Raw genomic sequence first — 8,568 nt, forward strand, 5'->3', positions numbered from 1 at the left:
TTTTTATGAGAAAACATTTTTAAACCAAATTACTGGATATTTTTTCTTTTCTGAACTTTTTCCGTTTTAGACAGATCTGCGACAATAGTTTTAATATGAAAAAAATTTTATTATCAGATTTTTTGATATATTTTAATTTTTCCTGTTCTTTTACAGACTGCATTTTATTTATTTATTTTTTTATTTTATTTTATTTATATTAAATTTGACCATTTGATCTGAAAATCACAACTGCCTCCACCGCGATTCGAACTTGCGACCAACGATGTTGGAGTCGGAGGTCTTCCCGCTGAGCTACTTTAGTATTGTACGAAAAGTGAGGTTTTGTGCATTTACTTCTCAACAGAGCCCAACTACCACACCAAAAGTTTCAACAGTCCCTCCCTGCAGCCGTTTTGCACTAGTTCAGAGGTAGTTCTGAAATGTATAGAGCGGAACCAAGAATGATAGAACACAAGATTGCGCCGATCAGAGAGGATTTTTGAGAATAACTTTTGTGTGACGCCACACTGGTGCAATTGCGAGAGAGAAATGCCAAAACGTGAGCAAGAATGGAAGTAGAAGAAAAAATGTTGCAAGGAAAATGTAAACAAGTTGCACCAGTGTGACGTCATGCAAACAACGATTCTGTCAAATTCGTTAAGAGAGGAATAGCGGTCCGAGATCGGTATTCTCTCAATCGTGGAGCGGAACTAGTGCTTCAACAGATACTACGTTTATACGCACAGAATAATCGACTTAATTGAACGCGCATTGACACCGTACACATTTCGCTCTAGTGTTTATACTTACGGCTTTATATCGGCATCAAAGTAACCGTCTTCAAAAGCAAACAAAATAAGCTGTTTTCATTTGACATTTTATAAGTTAACATAATGGAAAGTGATAAAAATCTAGTTTTATTCGGCATTATAAAATCGTGGCAAAGAAAAAGAACGATTATTATTAATCAGCTTTTAAATACTGATGCGATTATTTGGAATTTGAGCGGAACAGCTGATCTCCAATTCGCTTTGAGTGAGAGCGGTGTTTATACACTCTTTCTAACTGTCTGGAGAAATAAACTACCGATTTGAAATGGAGTGTGAGCAGGGTTGCCACTTTGCTAAATTATTACCAAAATTGGTAGAAAAAGTTCGGGTTGGTAAAAAGGTAAATTTTTTCTCACTTTGGTAGATTTTTGTTAAAGCATTTTACTTGAACTTTAAAACTTTTCGTTCTCGCTTTATTTTTTGTAATTATCTTTTTATTTTAAATTTCTTTCTAAATGCATTATTTTTCGAACGCTTTCGATAAAAGGCGAACATATCGTGTTCTATTCAAAACTCATTTTGCTGTAATCCTAAGGATCTTTTGATTGCCTAAATATTTTAAATGATTCTTCAAATAAAAATAAAAAATGAACAGGCACGTAATTACACACTATGATTGTTCGCAAAAAAATTAAAAAAAAAAATCAACGCCGGTTTTATAAATGGCAGTTGTTAAATCAAAAAAGACACAAAAATCCGGTGGTAAAAAATTAAAATTAACGGGAATTTTTAGATGCACATTGTTGGTTAAACTAAAATTCAATGGACTAAAAACTGTAAACCCAAAAATCTTTTAAAAATTCAGAGAAAAAAGTTCGAAATTTTGGCGCTAATTTGTTAAATTCTTCTAAATGTGGTATATGCATAGCTTTAATCCTTAATTTTTATGATTTTCGTTAAAGCGCAAACAATATTCTTTTACAAAATTAATATTACAAAATTTTTAGCTGAAAAACGTTATGAATATTATAAAAAAATCACCAAGCGCTTTTTTGAGTCACTGTATTTGTCTATAATAACTCCAGTTGTAGTTTTTTCAAATGATGGAGTTTGGTTGTTGCCTTTAGTTTCATCATTTTTGCTTTTAGTTGAAGGAAACCGAGAAGATGTCATTAATATGACCTGACCTCAAATACAATATCATTGGTTAAAGAAAAATTACTTACTAAATTTTTTTTTATTGAAATAACTAAACAAAAAACAAATCTATAGTTTTTATTAAAATAACTAAAAAAGTTTTTGGTAGATATTTTCCAGATCTGGAAGATTTTTTTAAAATAGATGGTAAGTATTTATTTTCGTTAGTGGCAACCCTGAGTGTGAGCCAAAACACTTCGCTCTTTCAAAGCGAATTGAAATTCAGTTTATACATATGTTTTGAATCGCGGCGAAATGAATTAAAGCGACTTATGCATGCGTATAAACGTAGTAAGACTGTCTCTAAATTTTACTGCAGGGTACATCCATTCGTACATATGTACATATGTTTGTATGGATATATTTATGATGATGCAAACGGGCTTCGTTAATGTACTGATGGGCATATGTATGTACTTATGGACAGCAATGTTTTCATGTATGTGCATATGTTTGAATGGTTATATTGTATGTATGTACATATGTTTGTATGGATATATTTATGATGATGCAAACGGGCTTCGTTAATGTACTGATGGGCATATGTATGTACTTATGGACAGCAATGTTTTCATGTNGGTTGCCACTTTGCTAAATTATTACCAAAATTGGTAGAAAAAGTTCGGGTTGGTAAAAAGGTAAATTTTTTCTCACTTTGGTAGATTTTTGTTAAAGCATTTTACTTGAACTTTAAAACTTTTCGTTCTCGCTTTATTTTTTGTAATTATCTTTTTATTTTAAATTTCTTTCTAAATGCATTATTTTTCGAACGCTTTCGATAAAAGGCGAACATATCGTGTTCTATTCAAAACTCATTTTGCTGTAATCCTAAGGATCTTTTGATTGCCTAAATATTTTAAATGATTCTTCAAATAAAAATAAAAAATGAACAGGCACGTAATTACACACTATGATTGTTCGCAAAAAAATTAAAAAAAAAAATCAACGCCGGTTTTATAAATGGCAGTTGTTAAATCAAAAAAGACACAAAAATCCGGTGGTAAAAAATTAAAATTAACGGGAATTTTTAGATGCACATTGTTGGTTAAACTAAAATTCAATGGACTAAAAACTGTAAACCCAAAAATCTTTTAAAAATTCAGAGAAAAAAGATCGAAATTTTGGCGCTAATTTGTTAAATTCTTCTAAATGTGGTATATGCATAGCTTTAATCCTTAATTTTTATGATTTTCGTTAAAGCGCAAACAATATTCTTTTACAAAATTAATATTACAAAATTTTTAGCTGAAAAACGTTATGAATATTATAAAAAAATCACCAAGCGCTTTTTTGAGTCACTGTATTTGTCTATAATAACTCCAGTTGTAGTTTTTTCAAATGATGGAGTTTGGTTGTTGCCTTTAGTTTCATCATTTTTGCTTNGTAATTTCAAGGCTCTTGAAATTTGCACATTATCACACTATAATTGAATCAGCTATAAAGCTTCATACTCAAAAAAATGTTAACACTTCTGAGTAAATAAGTTTGAAATTTGAATGAAGATNGACCTCAAATACAATATCATTGGTTAAAGAAAAATTACTTACTAAATTTTTTTTTATTGAAATAACTAAACAAAAAACAAATCTATAGTTTTTATTAAAATAACTAAAAAAGTTTTTGGTAGATATTTTCCAGATCTGGAAGATTTTTTTAAAATAGATGGTAAGTATTTATTTTCGTTAGTGGCAACCCTGAGTGTGAGCCAAANAATCCAATATAAATTATGCCTTTATGATTTACTTTAAACCTTAAATGTGCTACTCTTCCACGCAAAAACCTGAAATGTGCTCNCTGGAAGATTTTTTTAAAATAGATGGTAAGTATTTATTTTCGTTAGTGGCAACCCTGAGTGTGAGCCAAAACACTTCGCTCTTTCAAAGCGAATTGAAATTCAGTTTATACATATGTTTTGAATCGCGGCGAAATGAATTAAAGCGACTTATGCATGCGTATAAACGTAGTAAGACTGTCTCTAAATTTTACTGCAGGGTACATCCATTCGNCGTCTTCCACGCGAATAGTGAAATGTGCTAATCTTCCACGCAAAAACCTGAAATGTGCTACTCTTCCACGCAAAAATCTGAAATGTGCTAGTCTTCCACGCGAATAGTNATATTGTATGTATGTACATATGTTTGTGTACATGTATGTATATATGCACATATGCAGTACAAACCAAAACAAATCTAATAAGCTGCTCGTTGATATAAATGCGAACTGTACTGATTGTCAAAAATTATGTGTTTGTTGTACATTTGTTCATGTTTGTCATTGTGCGTGTAATTTTCTATAGTAGTTTTGTGCTCTCGCTATCTCCTTGTATTAACTCGTCCTTCGTTGGTATACTCTGATGAACATACATACGTGAGGATGATAGCAAGGCCAACTTATATAAGGTAGTGTTACAGGAGCAGTTGAAATTTTCGCCCGATGTTTCTTAAAGAAAGCCATAAACGTAGCGACCGTTGCTTCAACTTGGTGTTGTTTTGCTCTAGATTGCACTGTTTGTGGGCCTGTTGAATGAATTTATGTCTTGGTTGTACGAAAGATCAAAAAATTTGGATTTTCTGGCAAGTTGTACAACTTATCGCTACATTAATGGCCACGTTGTACAAAATCATTTAATTTGCGTTTATTTTGTACACTAAATAACCGAAAATGGATAACTCAGCCGAAATAGGTACGTGCTTTCGTTGAATTTTATAAATGTAAGCCGAAACTATGAAATTGTAAAAATGAGATTTTAGATACAATCAGACTGCTCGCAAAATTACAATGTTTGTGGGCAAAACGTCCAACTTGATTGCGGATTGATCTGACCCAACGTTTTCGGCTTACATTATGTCAAAAGGGTGTGTTTGTTGTAATTCATTCTGTCATTTACTACTATTATGCGTAGGCCAATTTATGAAATGATTTCATGCGTTTGAGTAGAAACTGAATGAATGAACAGCATTTCATGATTTCAATTAACGCGAAATAGAGTTTTTACTCAGATCGATGAAATGATTTCGTGAATTGGACTACGCATACATGTGATACTTATGCTTTTAATTTATAAGGTAATTTTATGTTTTTATACTCTTGCTACCACATGAATATATGAATTCGTGATAAGAATATATGAATTCGCCTTGGAAGATAGAAAGCGGGTAAGAATAAGTAAATGCCGAACAAAGGAATTTGTCTTCTTTCAACTTAAATAAATGCATTTTGCAAACAAAAGTGCGTACGTTACTTAGTGCCTTGGTAATGGCGAATTCGTATGGATCTATTGATTGCATTATAAAAATTTCCATTTATTTGTTAAACATACAATTACTTCCATTACAACCCGGTCCTATGGATGTTAGAAGCGCGAATTCATATAAGTTGGTGTTACCGGAAAATGAATAAATAAATTATATGTATATCAGAAAATTAATAAGATGAAATGAAATTATTGTTTGAGTTCTAATCAAACCTATGTATGTAACTCAATCGCCTAATGGTTTGCCGAACCGTAAACATATGTTTACGCATCCAATTTCGTGAGGTACCTGGTACTCACACCTTTTTTAAGAAGTTTCACTTCTATCATGTGTACGGTGTTACTCACGCATTTTTTATTTTGAAAGTGTACCTATTTTTTAGATTTGCCCATATGCTTTTTCCAGGTAAGTCTTCTATCTAGTGTCATCCTAAGATACTTGACACTATCTTTTTGTGGTATTGCTTTGCTGTTTATTTTTAGTGGTAGACAAGTTTCTTTCTTTAGAGTAAATATTGTCTGAACACACTTGCTCTCGTTAACCTTTATCCTCCAAGAACCTAGCCATAGCTCTAACTTTTTCAAATATTCTTGCAGTTTGTAAGAAGCCTCTTTAGGGTCTGAACTATTGATTAAGATAGCTGTGTCATCAGGAAACGTTGAAATTGTTAGATTTTCATCAGTTGGCAAATCACGAGTGTATGTATATTACGTACAATATGGGTTCTAGAACACTGCCTTGAGGGACACCTGCATATATAGGGTGACTTCCCGTTCTAAAGGAATTCTCCCTGACTCTGAAGTTCCTCGCCAGCAGAAAGCTTTCCAGAATTGCATGCGTATTTGCAGGGAGGGAAACCTTTAGATTGTATATATGCCCATCTTGCCAGACTTTGACAAAAGCTTGACAGATGTGTAAAAATACACCCGTGCAGTATTGCTTCCCTTCGAAGGCTTTCCTAATACAAGAAACAATTCTATGAACTTGTTCTACAGTTCCATATTTTTCACGAAAACCAAACTGTTGTGGTGGTATTATTTGGTTACTTGTTAGAGAAGGTTGTATTTTTTTCAATAGAACTTTTTCAACTATTTTGGAAAATACAGAAATCAAGCTAATGTGCCGATTTTTAAATAAATACCTTAAAAAATATGAACAACTGTTTAAAATAAGACCTTAAGCAAAAAACCACTTATATTCAAAGTAAGGGGGTTTCTCCGATTGACCTGAAATTTTGGATAACGAATTTTTTCATGAATATTCACCAATCTGGGTGACCTTGCCAAAAAAAAATTAAAATTTTGCCATGTGGCTATAGGCCACCCTAATGTGCTTACATACGTAGATATAACTTTCTTCTTCTGGAATATATATATTTTTTTTTGAGACAATCGAAGACTATCAATAGTAGTATTTTTATAAGAAGCTGTTTTTCATGGCTGAAATACACTCGGCGGCTTGCCATTTCCTGCTGAGGAGCGACCGTTATTAGAAAAAACTTTTTCTTTTCTGTTGTTTTTTGGGTGTTACTTGGACTCGATTCCAGGCCTATGGAATGGAAGTGAGCACTTCTAACAACTACACCACAGCGGCCGCAAACATTCTTCAGGATTTTATGAAACATAAAATTTTGAGCGATTCACACATTTTCTGATTTTGGCTGTTTACAAAAATTCATTTTGAGTCGCTTGGAAAAAAAAAATATTACAGCGATGGTGGCAGGTGAACTCAATAAGTAGCTACAGTTTCTGATAAACCACACATTCGTTCAAGTCGTTTATAAGAGAATTTGATTTTAAAGATACAAAAATATATTTTTATCATTTTGTGATTAATATTTTAAAAATTTTATAAAATCAGGTGTTTACTCTATAAATAAAACGATTATATAAAAACTATTATCCAATTCCTATAAATTTATGCATATATCACGCATGAATATTGGCTAATAAATAAATTAGTGACAACGCTTCATAGCAAGGAATAAATTTCATAAATAAAATGGCAGCATTTTTATTTAAGTTTGGACTAGCTGTTGCGCTAAACGTGAAACAATTTCAAACGTTTTTTTTTTCTTTTCTTAGGTAGGTACGATCCTGATCTACAGACGTTAAACAAACGCATTTACTAACGCTTTAATTTCTTTTCGATTTTTGATAACGATCACCCACTAGGGTTTGGGTGTCCTTTTCAAATATAAAAACTTCGTAAAGGTGTAACGGGCAAAAGTGCCAATATATGTACGTAAGATCTTAAAACATTCCCAAAAGAAGTTGTATTTACTACTTGTAATGCTTCGAGAGCATTTTAAAAATGTTCGCCTGAAATTCGTTGTTTCCACATTTTTACCTCCACAAGAAAGTTTTGTTTCGAACAGTCGATTACTTTTTCATAGAACGCAAAAAATTCTTCACTTTTTTCGTTAAAATCGTACTTTAGAAACAAAACACAAAAATTCTCTACAACCGATTTATGGTTTAGGAACCGGCTTTTCAAATGAGCAATATATGTATCAAGGAAGGGAATGTAAAAAGCAATGCCATAGTATGCCTCGTTTATCTTTATCTTTTAAAATACGATATGCTGATCAATGAAAGTATGAAAACTAGTTTGTTTAAATCATAAAATTTTATAAAGTAATTAACTATAAAAGTTTTGCTTCTCAAAAAATTGTTTAATTAGTTTTAAAAGTAAATCAAAATATAATTTTTAGAAAAAATTCACTTTTATTAGCTCTAAAAAACACGGGGTTGGCTAAATTTGATGTATAACTACCTTTGCAGAGAATTCCCTACAAAACTGCATTCAGGTTTTTCTTTATTTGTTACATTTATTCTTATTTTTGCGAGCGCTAACTAAATGAAGATAGAGGGCTGAAATTTTGCCGAAAACGAAATTTTGATATGGGACCGAAAGAAAAAAACATTCGTTTTATTTGACACAGTCTAATGTGCATACATATTTTCTGCAATTAAACTACCGTCGACTTAACAAAACCTTTGTTTTGCAAAGAACGCGAAGTTTCAGTTAAAAAACATAAATAGCGTTCGTTATATCTAATAATAAAAAAAATCGTTTGCGTTCGGAATAGGAGGAGAATATGGTAGCTTGAGTAACGCAATTTTATCTTGTATCAGACTTTAGCACTTATCCCAATAGATTTATTCAAAATATTTTGGACTATTCAGCCCTTTCATATCGTCGCTTGGCTCGCAATACCTCGTATCCGCCGAATGCAATACCACGTATAAGATAGTCCAAAAATCTTACAAAAGAGCAATGAAACTTATTTTCTTCCAAATTTTTAAATGCTTTTCTAACCGAATTTACTAAATATGAGCTTCTACTATGATAAATTTTTTAAA

Source organism: Rhagoletis zephyria, unplaced genomic scaffold, assembly GCF_001687245.7.
Source record: "Rhagoletis zephyria isolate East Lansing unplaced genomic scaffold, Rhagoletis_zephyria_1.1 Rzeph_scaffold_00251, whole genome shotgun sequence".
NCBI lineage: Eukaryota > Metazoa > Arthropoda > Insecta > Diptera > Tephritidae > Rhagoletis > Rhagoletis zephyria.